The sequence below is a fragment of the Scyliorhinus canicula genome, chromosome 12 (genome assembly GCF_902713615.1).
Source record: "Scyliorhinus canicula chromosome 12, sScyCan1.1, whole genome shotgun sequence".
Taxonomy (NCBI): domain Eukaryota; kingdom Metazoa; phylum Chordata; class Chondrichthyes; order Carcharhiniformes; family Scyliorhinidae; genus Scyliorhinus; species Scyliorhinus canicula.
The window spans coordinates 91,817,007-91,832,905 of record NC_052157.1 but is presented as its reverse complement, the minus strand read 5'-3'; the positions used below and the strand labels follow the sequence as shown (position 1 = coordinate 91,832,905).

At 44.2% G+C, this 15,899-nt stretch overlaps 1 long non-coding RNA gene across 1 annotated transcript; it reads right to left on the bottom strand.

The window, feature by feature from the left end:
• Positions 1-903: 903 nt before the first annotated feature.
• LOC119974678 lies at positions 904-6,022 on the bottom strand. Its single transcript, XR_005462556.1, has 3 exons — positions 5,809-6,022; positions 3,551-3,585; positions 904-994 (listed from the first exon to the last, which is right to left on the bottom strand). It is a non-coding gene; the product is annotated as an uncharacterized LOC119974678 (long non-coding RNA).
• Positions 6,023-15,899: the final 9,877 nt, after the last annotated feature.

Genomic DNA, 15,899 nt, shown 5'->3' with positions numbered 1-15,899 from the left:
TCCAGGGTCCCAAGTTCGATTTCGACTTGGGTCACTGTCTGTGTGGAGTCTGCACATCCTCCCCGTGACTGCGTGGGTTTCCTCCGGGTACTCCGGTTTCCTCCCACAGTCCAAAGATGTGCAGGTTGGGTGGATTGGCCATGAAAAATTGTCCAAAATTCTATTATTAACCTAGGACAAAAGTTCGGCGCAACATCGTGGGCCGAAGGGCCTGTTCTGTGCTGTATGTCTCCCTCTATCTATGACACGCAGTAGCTGTTCCTTGAAAAAGCTCCACATTTCGATTATACCCATCCCCTGCAGTTTCCTTCCCCATCCTATACATCCTACATCTTGCCGAATAGCATCATAATTGCCTTTCCCCCAGTTATAATTCTTGCCTTGCGGTATATACCTATCCCTGCACATTGCTAAAGTAAACATAACCGAATTGTGATCACTATCACCAAAGTGCTCACCTACATCTAAATCTAACAACCGGCCTGGTTCCTTACCCTGTACCAAATCCAATGTGGCCTCGCCCCTTGTTTACCTGTCTACATACTGTGTCAGAAAACCCTCATGCACACACTGCACAAAAACTGACCCATCTATAGTACTCGATCTATAGTATTTATTGTTGTGCCACAGTAGCTGAACCTCAGACCCCAGGTCATCAATTTAGATTCGAAATTCCTCGAACAACAAACTCTTGTGGCAGGTTTGGCGACTGCAGCTTGCAATGGGATCTTCCGGCTCCCACAGAATGCAGTTTCAGCACATCGTCTGCCCAGCCATCGACACTTAGTTTATTAATTCGTTTTTTTTTCTTCAAATTGTATGTCGAATTTCAAATAACCGATCAGGTCAGACTTTTACTGTGATTTTATTGTTTAAGTGTTCAACTTCCCATAATACCTTATACTCTCCGCTTTGATGTTCCGCCCTCCGAATCCGCTGACTAGAGACTTCAGCTGTTTGTCCACATCTATCCTTGCGCTATTTTACTTGGCGTCTGTAAAATAAAATGGGAAGAATGTCATGTGAAAGGTGAACGCCTGATGATCAACCCGGAGGAATATGCGAAAACGCAATGCTTAAAAATGATAAAGGCAAGTTAAAGTCAAAGCGTTAACAGCAGCCAAACGTTTTTCGACTGCAGGCATTGTTAACACAAAGGCATTGAAAGAAAGGTATCAGGTTATGGCATGAGTTTTTTCGAGTTGTTGTCTCAAACAACAACTCGAAAAAACTCATGCTATAACCTGATACCTTTCTTTCAATTTAGGTAACGTCTATCAATGTTATGTTTTAAATTACTTAAAGGTAACACGTTCTCCACCATTTGATAGAAGTTAGTTATTTCAGCAAGCAATTGATTGGAATTACCAGAATCTTAAGTTTCAATTACTTGAAATAATGTTTATTCAGGAACGATAGAAACTTAATGACACCAGTTAAAAGCAAAAACCTGAAGATGACAGTTAACTTTGCTACGGTACAATTCACCGCAGGTAACTGCTTCTTCCCAAAACGCAGCCAACACTTTTTCTAAATTGTAAAATGGGAAGAATGTAATTTGAAACATTTGGAAGAAACCTGAGAAAAAGCGAATTCGAATGGAAACAGATCATATAAATGTAATCAAATGCAAAAAATGAGAAAGGATCGAAGGGTTAAATACAACACAGTAACAGGCAGGAAGCTTCCCTGCTTGCAGTTTCAGAACGTAAGCCCATGTTAACAACACATTAACATGACTTATACTTGTGCTTTAGCAGAATTAAACATATGTTATCAAATGGACAAAATACATACATCAATAAGCAGAAGATATTAATTCAGCAGAATGCCATGTAATCAGTACGACTGCTGGAAGGGTAATGAATACCCTCAATCGCTAGTTGCCAGAGTGAACTCTTTGCAGCTATTTCGGTACATGGGCGCAGCCGGACTCAGAAGCTGCACCGTGAACCCCGACTGCTCATAACACAAAGAGGAAGAGAGATATTTTCAAGCGGGCCGCGAAGACCTGATCAACCAGAACGGGACTCCAGAAGCAAGATGTTTTACTGCTGGAAAGACAAGCGATTTTATCTTTTGAAACCAAATAAAATAAGGTAAAAATTAACTCTAACCTGAAATAGTGGTTAGTACAAAATCGTCAAAGTCTACTTTACTATACCTCAGCAACGCAGGACCCAATATATAAGCTACTGAGTGGTAAGTCGATAGGATCGTATTCGTAGATATAGGTTATACCAGGTATAACTTGAAATAGTAGTTTGACCTGAATAGCACCTCCTAAGTCTGCATAAGGAGTTATGGATTGTAAATGCGTTTACACCATTTGAATTATCTGTTTGACCCTTTTTGGGACCTTTTTGGCTTCGAGGAGATTTCTAGAAAAGTAGTGAAAAACTACACGCCTCAGCCGCCGGACTGCTCACTCTCTTAATGCCTGTTGTTCGCTTCGCACTCAGTTACTCGCTGTCTTCGCCGCTCTTCTCGCAAGCTCCTTAAACTCTTTCTCATTGAGGTAGAAGGAAAAGTTTTAGCATGACCAACGTAAACAAACTGCACATCTTTGAATCGCAGGCAGGGGAAAAAACGTCAAGAAGTCACTCTGCAATTAAACCACTGTCCTTGGTGATGAGAAACAGAAATGCGAAATACTGTGTCATATTTCTGCCACAAACGTTATTTACTAATTGTTCACAGAATGACTGGCCTGTTCCTCGCCGGGTAGAGCACGGTTTTCCATTGTACCAGAAAAAGATAATGTTTTTAAAAACTCTACGATCCCGTGTTCCAAGTCTCCTTTCTGTGTTTTGGAATGCCCTCACGTTTAACCATGATGTGGAGATGCCGGCGTTGGACGGGGGTGAGCACAATAAGAAGTCTTATAACACCAGGTTCAAGTCCAAAAGGTTTCTTTCGAAACTCTAGATTTCAGAGTGCTGCTCCTTCCTCGGGTGATTGAAGAGGTAGATTCAAGAAACATACATATACAGGCAAAGTCAGTGTTGCAAGACGATACTTTGAATGTGAGTCGTTGCAGCTAATTAAGTATTTGCAGGTCCAAACGGAGCAACCGGTGAGAGGGATAATCACCAGGTAAAGAGGTGTTAATTGTCTCAAGACAGGACAGTTGGTAGGATTTAGCAAACCCAGGCTAAATGGTGGGGGTGGGGTGAGGTGGGCGGGGTTGGTGGGGGGGAATGTAATGTAACATGAATCCAATGTCCAGGTTTAGGCCCTATGCCTGAGTGCAGAACTTGACTAGACGTTTCTGCCCGGTGATTCTGCTTTGTCGCGCGTCCTGTAGGCCGCCTTGAAGAACGCTTACCTGAAGAGCAGAGATCACATGAGAAGTACTGACATGCAGGATAAAGCGTTATTGATGGATAAAGAGTTATTTATGCCTGAATATTATTTCGTAATGCAGTATTCAATTCGTTTAATACTAAAAATTATTCAAATGTGAAAACATATGTCTCAGGATGTTCGAACGAATGTAGGTTGCTAAAGATAATTTTGAGAGTATTTCACTCTTGCATTCCTGGTTTACCTTTCCTGTCCGAAGCTTTATTCATGATGTGAATACTGAAACGAAAATACATATTTTAGGCTAACAAACGAAAGTGAGCACATTTTATCGCGAGTTGACAAAATCTGGTTGAATTTAAGGATGCAGGGTGCATGCACAAGAATAGAAAATAAAATAATGATGTGGTACTGCATTTTATTTATTGCGGGCACATGATTTCAGGACGCAATGTGTCCACTGACAGGACGCAGATTAAAACGCAGGCGTATATGTTTTGGATAAACTGCAATGTTGGTGTTCATGTAGATTTAAATCATAGAATGTACAGTGCAGAAAGAGGCCAGGCGGCCCATCAGGTCTGCACGGGCTCTTGGAAAGAGCACCCCGGCAAAGTCCACACCTCCGCCCCAACCATATAACCCTTTAACCCCACCCAACACTAAGGCAATTTTTGGACACTAAGGACAATTTAGCATGGCCAAATCACCAAACCTGCACATCTTTGCAATGTGGGAGGAAACTGGAGCACCCGGAGGAAACCCACGCACACACGAGGAGAACATGCAGACTCCGCACAGATTTTCTCGGGAATCAAACCCGGGACACTGGAGCTGTGTAAAAATTGTGCTAACCATTATTCCACCGTGCTGCCCGTTATGGGTTTGCCAGCAGTGATATAGCTTCGGTGGGATTCTGCGTTCCACCAGTCATGTATTTCTCGGCCTCGCCATTCGCAACCGCAGAGATTCAACCTTGCTACCGATCGTCAATGGAATTTGCCAGTGAGGCCACCCTCTTGTTTCCGCTAATGCCGCTGGGAGGGCTGACCCACCGGCAGGAAAATTGAATCACCACGTCTGGAGTATAATATGCGCCTTTTATCGCTGGCTAGTTTCCAGCAGGGTAGCATGGTGGTGAGCATACATGCTTCACAGCTCCAGGGTCCCAGGTTCGATTCCCGGCTGGGTTACTGTCTGTGTGGAGTCTGCACGTCCTCCCCCTGTGGGCGTGGGTTTCCTCCGGGTGCTTCGGTTTACTCCCACAGTCCAAAGATGTGCGGGTTAGGTGGATTGGCCATGCTAAATTGCCCGTAGTGTCCTAATAAAAAAAAAGTAAGGTTAAGGGGGGGTTGTTGGGTTACAGGTATAGGGTGGATACGTGGGTTTGAGTAGGGTGATCATGGCTCGGCACAACATTGAGGGCCGAAGGGCCGGTTCTGTGCTGTACTGGTTTATGTTCTATAATGGGATTGATGATGACCGTTTCACCGTGTGCCTGATAACATATCAGGGAATTTTAATATCACAGGAATCAGAGCTCTACTACTCCTTATTTTTGTGTGATTATTCCAAAAGTGCATTTGTTGTAATGGAAGACAAAATCTGTATAGCCTATTTCTCAGTCGTTTGAAATTGTGCAGTGCGTTGCATAGTCCACGACATCCCGTTATTGCTACTTAAACAAAACTCGGAATAAAACAGGCTCTTGTATTGAGGAAGGAAAGTCATCAACACATTTCCAGATTTATTTATTTGGGGGCTGGTGTCCATTTATGATTATGAGCAGTGAAAGTAGACAAACTAAATTCAGAATGAATGGATCAGAAAGTGGTTATGTGGTGACAGCACAGATATCGGTATTGGCCTCGTATATGGATTCGCTCAGAATATGATCATCACTGACATAAAAAGCAAGGAAATGCGATTGGCGGTATAAACTTTACAAGTATACCAACAGATACGTGGCATTTCATGTCTTCCGGAATATTTATATATATATATAAATATTCCGAAAGCAATATATATATATTTGGCTATATCGAGATTAAGTTTGACCGGGATTTTCCCCTCCGGTATCTCTGAAATAAGGGTACAGGTGTGTTTTGAGTGACACAGAGGCATGAAGGCATTGAAAACCACAAGTAATATTACCAAAGTAAAGCAGGCAAACTGAGCGCATGACCATTGGCACATATGCTGGCACCAGATCAGATAACAAAAGGGAATCTCTGAATGAGCCAAAGTTCTGTCACAAATAAAGTGTTCACCTGGTTAAATATTTTGTAACAAATTGGCAAGAAATTGGGGAATTTGGTAAAGTAAAAACAAAATGGACATGCATAATTAAAGTTCCCGTCTCCACTTTGTCGTGAAGATATTTGCAAATTACGGATGTGATATGAGCGAACAAAAGTCTTCAACTGTTTTGGAAATTATGTATGAGGCAATGTTATATTTCAGATCGTTCTAATATCTCGGTTTATAAATGAAATGACTCACCGACATTATACCATCAAAGCCTGATTCGAAGAAATTATTCGCTGATCTTCCTGCCCAACAGTATGACCTGGATAGTTTCAGAACAGCCATGTGTTGTGTTGTAAATCGGTTCATTTGATTGAAGCTAATCAGTGCATGCCTGTGGCATTAAACTTCGTGCGGATTCTTTGGTCCGATCTCAAATTGACCCCAAGCTTTTCGCGTTGTTAATTTCCAGCGGAGGGCAATCCTTAAGAGAGGAGCAGAATCCAAAATCATAAAACAACTTACAAGCAAGGGCAAGTACCGAACAGCACACCTGACGTCTTCATCAGCCCACCCTGAATGCTGACCAGTGCATCGAGAAACCTCCTTCCACAGAAAACCCACCACTCCAACCCTTCCGTCAATATTCATAGACACATTTTCTCCGCCGTTAAATGTTAAATGTTCACTGTTCCTGCACACGCGACATTTTGGAGCTGCAAATACGGAATGCCAGTGAGAAGGGAAATAATTCATAAATTATTTTTGAGGTGAGAATGAAATGGGTATGGTCTCTGTGTCAAGAGGCATTCCTTTTATCGCCACAGAGTGGAACAGAGTTAAAATAATACACGTAAGCTGAAAACGTAGTGATGTTAACATCAGCAGAAAGCTGATATCGTCCAAGATTAATTGCCAAGATTGGTTTAGCGAAATGCGGGAACAAAGGGGATATTTTTCAATGAAAGTATGAAGCAGACTTGTTGAGAGACGATTTGGAGACAAAATTAAAGCCGGTCAGACGAGATTGTAAGAATATTATGGCGAGCAACATTAAAACATAGCTTCGTTTTTTATACTGGCATGCGAAGTGCAACTATGTCCAATCAAATTGAAATACCCATGCATTCATTTATGAAAATATTTTAATGGGTTTCGAAAATTTAATACGCAACATAAGAAATATAACTGAAATGAACAACGCGTATATACACGAGCTCAAAACCACAAGTTACCAAAAACAGAGTTCACTTACACCCTGCTCCCAAATAGAACCCCACCCTAACCAAAAGTGGGCAGATCGTTAGCTGCAATATAGATGGATGTCATCTCCGATATAACCCAGCAATTGCTCCCCTCAGCATGATCCTAGCCTTCTCGTGATACAAAACTACATTAAATCACCCAGCTGTGACAGAGAATTAGGCGGTGCCGCCTGTCTACAGGTTAGCATGATCCGTCATCTTGCCAACAGTGAAGCAAAAGCAAAGGTTCAGGCATCATTCCCGTCCTCAGGATAGCCTTACACCCGAAACATCGCTACCAATGGAAAGGGTTCGAAACCCACTGATGCGAATGCTTATCTGGTATTCAACCAGTGTTTTGCAAACTTTTTTTGCTAGGTCCCGCATTTGCCAAGTGACCGATATTCGGGACCCGCGATGGACGACCTTCGGGACGCACGCCACACTGGCTTTCCCAGTCTATCCTGAGTGAAGTTAATGTTTAGGACACAAAGGTTTTCTTGCTGTAGGCAAGGCAGGGAAGGAAACAATCTAGTTTACTGTTGATAATCACTGTGCAGGAGCTCCTGGCGCATTGAATTGATTCCAAGATTGCTTGAAAACAGGAGAAGGCATGCAAGGCTGTGATTGATTCCCACCTCTATGTGACAATTTACTGTCCAGTGCCACTCATGACAGATGGAGTAGGTATTCCATCGTAATGAATCATTAAGCCTTCGGGAACCGGTGATCCAGTAAAATAAAACATGTATATCCACTTACTGTCCGTTGAATTTCATTTTTAGTCCCAAAATCTGTAGCAGTTGCAAGGACAAGAAAATGAAAATCTTCCTACCTGGATCTCTCTCAAAAATTCCTGTATGCTTACAGCAAATATGCTGACTTCCAAGGGTTGTTGCTATTCTATCTGTGGTCGGGATAGGCGGGCGTTGTGCTGTTGGTAAGCAAACGGACTTTGAACGCAGCATTCATGTTGCATTTACCTTTGGAGCTGGGTGGGAAACTTTAGAAGCATGTCGTGGAGCTTGATGTAAGTTGCCCGGGATTGCTGGCGACCGCAGTACATTCCTTCGGTGCTTCATATTGAGATACTGGCTTGTTACATTCTTGTTCTTACAGAGGAGCGATTTGAGCCTATGGGATAGAGAATTATTTCAGGCCGTGGGCTCGAAGATACTTCTGGCATGTTCCAGCGACGCACCCGCAGGTCGCAACGTATACGTTGCAAATTCCTGTGTTATAAGATTGCCAACAACAAAATCACAGACCTGGGCAGGGCCAGAACATGTGTGCATGGTTTACCGGCCCTCTGAAGCACTGCTGATACCTACCTAAGCCATCTCAAAAAAGCGACTCATTCTGGCATTGGTGGGATGCGCTTTCAACACCACCTGACGTTCCATCAAATTAAACCTCGTGCATGACGTGTAAGTAACCCCCCGAAGAGGTTATATCGTAATCTTATCGTTCAAAATGAGGCCAGTCTCCTCCACTCACCTTGCTTTCACCTCATCGACAAAAACCGTCTACGATGATCTGTCCATATATCCAAACATGCTGTCCTCCTCCGGATCCGCACTTGAAACAGTTAACTCCAACAAAGTAGACAGCGGAGACACAGGGAATGTCAGCAACACTCGACAGAACAAATCAACTACCTGAAAGTGCCTGCACATAACCGCCGCACCAAAGCATACCTTCTCCATCTGCTACACGGAGTCAGAAAATCCCACTCACACCTCCATCCTTCTGAATACGACCCCCAATTTATGGCAAGATATTCAACTTTATCACCTTTACTCGTCCGATCAAAAATAAATGGAATGCCCCACCGTCTCTGAAAATTACCGCTTATCTTACTTTTCGAGCTCATAATGTTCAGTTTGTAAAGCTTTCCACAGTCTCAGGATACCTGAATTCCCAAATAGCGAATGTTCGTCGCTTCACAATGTAAGTGCAGCCCCCTCATCCCGGCTCACCCTCCCCCCACGGTGCCAACGCAAAAAGAACATTCAATTCGTACACCGGAATTAAAATCAAAGATTCCTAATATTCCCACAATATCGCCCATCACCATCGTCGACTATCTTGCATACAACAGAAAATCATCAACGTACACCAGGTCCCAATGATCTACTCCCCCTTCAAAATCCCTATTCATCTGTCCCTGGCTCTCAAAACAATTGCCAATGTCTGAATCGCCAATTCAAATAAAAATGGCGGGATAGGAAAACCCTATACTGTGTAAAGGGCCGCGATTTGGTGTCGTCTCTATGCACCCAAGCCGACGGTGCGTAATTAAACATCTATACACACGGCAATTACGAACGTCTGAACACAAACTTCCCCAAGACCATCAGCATTTATCTCCATTCAATCCAAACAAATATGTTCTCTGAATCCAACAACATGATTATCTGTAACTCTGGCTCACGACTTCTGGACCAGAGACCCGCGTCACGTAACGGCCTAACATTAAAAGACAGTTAAGTGGCATGTGTATAGCCCATCTGGTCTTCTCCCACAAACTCCATGAGGGATGACGCCAAACTTAATTCTAAAACCATGGATAGATGTTTTGTATCTAGATTTATCAGATAAAATATTCGGAACGACCCACACTCTCTGGGATCCATGTCGTTCTTTACAAACATTTGAGACAAAAGGCTGCCCAAGCGTCTCCGGAAGAGCACTTCGTAATCACGAATCATTTAACTTTCCGAGCATCAATGGGTCAAGGGATACACATACAAAAAATATACAAAAAAAGTCGACCGGGAACCGATGTGGCCCCACCGATTTCCCACATGTGATCTTCCCAAGGACATGTGCATCTCATTCAATGTGAACATCGCCAAAAATTGTTCTCAAAGCTCGTCTTATACCTGAAGAATCGCCAACTCCTCTATCAACTCCAACATCCCTTCTTCGTCCTCCGCTGGCTCCGACTGAAAGTCATCTTTATTGGTACCACAAGTAGGCTTACATTAACACTGAAACAAAGTTACTGTGCGAATCCGCTAGTCACCGCACACCGGCACCTACTCGGATACCCGGATGGAGAATTCATAATGTCCAATTTACCGAAAAAGCTCCTCTTTAGGGACCTGTGGAAGGAAGCCGGAACGCACGGCGGAACCCACTCAGACACGGCGAGAACGCGCAGACCCCGCACAAACAGTAACCCAAGAGGAATTGCACCTGGGACCATGGCACTGTGAATCAGCAGTGCTAATCACGCTGTTACCGTGCCGCCTATGTATCCCCTGCAGAATGACCAAAACACGTTATTGATCTTCTCCGGGGTTCACACTGATCCCACCTACCACCCCCCCCCCCCCCCCCTCACCCACCACCACCTGCCTTCTGCAGCTTTAATCTTTGCCGGGCAAAAGGAGGCTATCTGCCCCATCGTGTCTTCACAGACCGTCTGCAACAGTACCCAAGCTAGTTCAAAATCCCTTTCTATGCCCATTCCAAACTAGGGGAAAATTTAGCACTTAATCCACCTAACCTGCGCAATTTTGTACTGCAGCAGAAAAGCAGAACACTGGGAGGAAATGCACATAGACACGGGGGAATCTGGAAGCACCACACAGACAGTTCCTCAAGATCTGTTTCGAACTCGTGTCCTTGGCACTATGAGGCAGCAGTGCTAACCATGTGCCACCATACTGCTCTTGCACGATATCACATCTACCGCCTTCCGCAGAAACTAATGAGCAACAGGGAATTTCCCGTCTCCCTGTGCAGGTAAACCATTACGCCCTCCAGCTCATGCATCACCCGGAGTGTGGACAACAGTTCAACCTGCATTTGCAACTTCTTCCTGCGTGCCAAATATCTGATATAGTCTCATTCACATACTCCCTGTCCACCAGCAAGATCTCCTCCACCAACTCCTCACTCTCCTGTCCTGCCTGGCCATAAACATGAACCTTTCAAAAGTGACCAACATTTGATCGTCACCTTTAAAACGTCCAACAATATTGAGAGCGAGATTTCTCCATGTTCAACACAACACTAGGTCAGCTAGCAGCCCACATCCAACCGCCACCACATACAATGCGCCCAACGTACCTCCAGCTCCAAATCCATTCAATGAAGAGAATGGTAAGAAGTGTGCACCACCGAATATTCTGGACCTTTAACACAAATAAACAAAGTCTTACCCATCATGAACAAGTCAACCAATAAGGAAACCTTTTGCACTGGTAAGAACCCATGTGGCCGCACCTACTTCCCAGATGTGATCTTTCCAAGGACAGGTGCAGCTCCTCCAACCTACACTCCGCGTAACATTCGTCTTTATGTTCCTCTTGTACCTGAGGAAACACCAACTCCTCGATCAACTCCAAAGTCTCCTCTTCTTCCTCTTCACTCTCTGGGTGCGGATACCAGCAGGGATCGTTCCTGCCTCCTCCATCACTGCTTAAAACACCGTCGGAATCCACCAAAGCGAATGTGACGTTGGTCTGGATCGGTCCAACTTTGAAAGTAAGGAGCAGTTAAACTCCGAACCAAAATATTATACCTGTTGTTTATTCAGCTCGAGAATGTCAGCCGGCAACAGATCCATAACTTAGCATCGTACGAAACCTGGCATTGCAAGTTTACTAACAGCACTGTCTTCCCCTACAGTGTGCCTAAAAACAACACATTGCGAACACAACGTCTGCCACCATTGATCGCCCCCTCCCCACCGCCTGAAACATACCGCCTCATTCAACAAAATCGTCAACCACTTGGCATACTGTCAAAGACTGAATGAATTACGTGCCTCAACCGAGCCTTCTGGAAGCTGGTTTCGCACTCGCAGTTGAATCCCCTGCAGAAACATCACAGTGGCCCCCAAAACAATTCATATGGGGAAAAAACGTTGCACACATCAGCTGCGTCCCAGTCCGCCAGCCGCGACATATTCCAGGTCAATAACCTTGTTCGGTGTCTTTCACCGCCCCCACACCTCATGCCAGCGGTCGGATGCACAACGTACCCTTCCTATTTAAAGTATGGATGCCTGGCCAGCCTGAAATGTCAATTAGCCCCACCCCAAAGGAGTGGCATGAAAAATACCTGCGTCAATGTTGGCACTCCCCCCCCCCCAACACACAAAGCCACCCCCACCTCAAACAACCAGGCCCACAAACTGTATGGCGCCATAGTAGCCTTATCCTCGCATCACACAAACATTAGCAGGCCCACCAGCCCACAGTTTTCCCCCACACTCCAATCCGTTCGCTAGGCTCGCCGTCCCCAATTCCGAGCACAGTGGCCCACAGCCAATGCTTTCCACCGGTATCTCCTCTGAAGCCACAAAATGGTGTTAAGGGCATGGATAAAGGATTGGCTGACTAGCAGAAGACAGAGAGTGGAGATAAAGGGGTATATTTTTCAGAATGGCAGCCGGTGATTAGTGATGTGCCTCATGGGTCTGTGCTGGGACCAAAACATTTCACAATATAAATTAATGATCTGGAAGAAGAAACTGAAGTCACTGTTCCTACGTGTGCAGATGATACAAAGATCAGTCGAGGAACAGGTAGTATTCAGGAAGCAAGTGGGATGCAGGAGGATTTGGACAATCTCGGAGAATGGGCTGTTCAGTGGCGAATGTAATACTATGTGGAAAAGTGTGAGGTTATGAACGTTGAAAGGAAGAAATTAGACATCGACTATTTTCTAAATGCGGAAATGCTTGACGAAATCAGAAGCGCAAAGGAAATTTGGAGTCTTTGTTCATGATTCTGTAAAGGGTACCGTGAAGGTTCAGTCGTCAGTTAAGAACCTAAATGCAATGTTCGCACTCAGGCCAAGAGGGCTAGAATACATGACCAGGGATGTATGTCTGAGGCTGTATAAGGCTCTGGTCAGATTCAATGTGGAGCATTGTGAGCAGTTTTGGATCCCGTATTGAAGGAAGGAGGTGCTGGCCTTAGAAAGGGCCAGAGAAGGTTCACAAGATTGATCCCTGGAATGAAGAACTTGTCATATAAGGAACGGCTGAGAACTCTGGGTCTGTACACGTTGGAATTTAGAATGATGAGGGGATTTTATTGAAACTTACATGATACTGCGAGGCCTGGATAGAGAGGACGTAGAGAGGATGTTCCCACTTCAGGAAAAATTAGAAGCAGAGGACCCATCTCAGACTAACGGGACGATCCTTTAAAATACAGATTAGGGGAATTTCATTCAGTCAGTGGCTGGTGAATCTGTGGAATTCTTAGCCGCAGAAGGCTGTGGAGGCCAAATCATTGAGTTTTTTTTAAAGACAGAGATAGATAGTATCTTGATTCATAAGTGGATCAGGGAATACGGGGAGAAGGCAGCAGATTGGGGATCAGAACAAATCAGCCATGATTGAAATGCGGAGCAGACCCGATGGGTTGAGTGGCCCAATTCTGCTCCTATATCTTGTGGCCAGATCCTCTTATGATGATTACTCCCATTTAGAAACAAATGAGCTTATTGGCGATAGGCAGCATGGTTTTGTGAAGGGGAAATCATGTTTAACTAACTTGGTCGGGTTTTTTGAGGAAGTGGCGAAGTTTATTGATAAAGGATGGGCAGTGGATGTTTTTTATGTCGACAGCAGTAAGACCTTGGTGGACTGGAACAAAAGGTGAAGTCACAGATGATCAGAGGTGAGCTGACAAGATGGATAATACAGAACTGGCTCGGTCACAGAAGGGAATGGTTCGCAGTCGATGGGTGTTTTTCTAAATCGAAGGTTGTGACTAGTAGTGTTCCACAGGGATCTGCGCTTGCGCCACTATTTTTTGCCGTACACGTAAACGATTTGGAGAAAAATATTGCTGGTCTGATTTGTAAGTTTGTGGATGACATGAAGATGTTGTTGTGAATAATGAAGAGGACTGTCAGCGCGTACAGCAGTACATAGATAGGTTGGAGACTTGTGCAGAGAAATGGTAGACGAATTTTAATCTGAACAAATGTGAAGTGTTGTATTTTGGAAGATCTGATACAGCTGGGAAATATGCAGTAAATGGCAGAACCTTAGGCGTACTGGCAGGCAGAGAGATCAGGGTGTCCAGCTCCACAGTTACTGAAAGTGGCAATGCAGGTGGAGAATGTGGTCAAGTAGGCATATGGCCTGCTTGCTTTCATTGGTCTGAGAATTGAGGATAAAAATTGGCAAGTCATGCTACAGCTGAACAGAAACTTAATGAAATGAAATGAAAATCGCTTATTGTCACGGGTAGGCTTCAATGAAGTTACTGTGAAAAGCCCCTAGTCGCCACATTCCGGCGCCTGTCCGGGGAGGCTGTACATCCTCAGTAAACTAAGGAAATTCGGCATGTCCACATTAACCCTTACCAACTTTTACAGATGCACGATAGAAAGCATCCTGTGATCCTGGACCGCAAGGAACTTCAGAGAGTCGTGAACACCGCCCAGTGCATCACACGAACCTGCCGCCCATCCACGGACTGTATCTACACATCGCACTGCCTGGGGAAAGCGACCAGCATAATCATTGAGCCCTCCCACACGGCTTACTCACGTTTCCAACTTCTTCCATCGGGCAGGAGATACAGAAGTCTGAGAACACGCACGAACAGAATCAAAAACATCTTCTTCCCCACTGTCACCAGACTCCAAATTGACCCTCTTATTGACTGACCCCATTAACACTACACCATGTATGCTTCGACCGATGTCAATGCTTATATAGTTACATTGTATATCTTGTGTTGCCCTTTTATGTATTTTCTTGTATTCCCTTGAATTTTGTTTAATTCCCTGTCCTTCCCATGTACTGAATAATCTGTTGATCTGCTTGCAGAAAAATACTTTTCACTGTGCCTCGGTACACGTGACAATAAACAAATACAATCCAAGCATCACTATAATTAACAGGCCTCTTCGCCCTCTACTTCCGCCAAATCATATACTTGTATTTCTTTTTTTTTAAATTTAGAGTACCCAATTCATTTTTTCCAATTAAGGGGCAATTTAGCGTGGCCAATCCACCTAACCTGCACATTTTTAGGTTGTGGGGGCGAACACGGGGAGAACGTGCAAACTCCACACGGACAGTGACCCAGAGCCGGGATCGAACCTGGGACCTCGGCGCCGTGAGGCAGCAGGGCTAACCCACTGCGCCACCGTGCTGCCCTTACTTGTATTTCTTAACCACTTACCTCCTCCTTAATTAGAAATAATAAAAATAATTACAAGCAATGAATTGAGTAGTCTAAATTTAAGTAAAAAATGACGTTCTTGCGAAAAAATCCCAGTGTTCTCCAAATGCGGATGTAGCTGTAGACTAATGTAAGGCAGACACAGCTACCGCGAACTGCAGTCCTGATAGATCATTGCACAATCAGCCTCTCTTCTAGAAACAATAGTCACTCCGGAAATCAATGGCAATTGGCAAAAAAATAGTTTACCAACAGTTCGCAGCGCTGACTTAAAAAAACAGGTTACGCTGCCAGAACTAATTAAGTATTATCATAGAATCTCTGCAGCGCAGAGCGAGGCTTTTCAGACAATCAACTCTGCAGCGATCCTTCACCTTATTCCTGTCGCCACGTAATCTCAACTCACCTACATATGTCTGGAAAATCAGGGTGAATTGTGTATGGCCAATCGACCGGATGTAAACCTATTTGGAGTGTGGGATGAAATCGGAGCACGTCAGAAGAAAGTCACAGATACACGGAGAAAATGTACGGACTCCACGCAGGCAGTGAGCCATGGACGGAATTGAACCTGGGTCCGTGTGCTGTGAGACAGCAGTGCCACCCTGTCGCCATTTTGATTTAGGAATGCAGAAGTTGGGGAATGAAGTGCAATAACAATTTTCAATATTTGAATTACAGACACGAGATTTATAAGTATAACATTAACACACTGTTTATTTATAATAAGAGTAAAAGGTGAATATACGAAGGAAGTAATTGGCATAATGGCCTACTGGTCTATTTCTTCCAAAACCTCATCCAAACCTCCACACAGACACACATAATACATACACGCAGTAGGGGAGGGGAATAATTAAACCAATGGTAATTGAGGGAAAACGTTTGAGAGGAAATCTACATTGCTGCTGCTGAATACGACCTTTTTTTAATA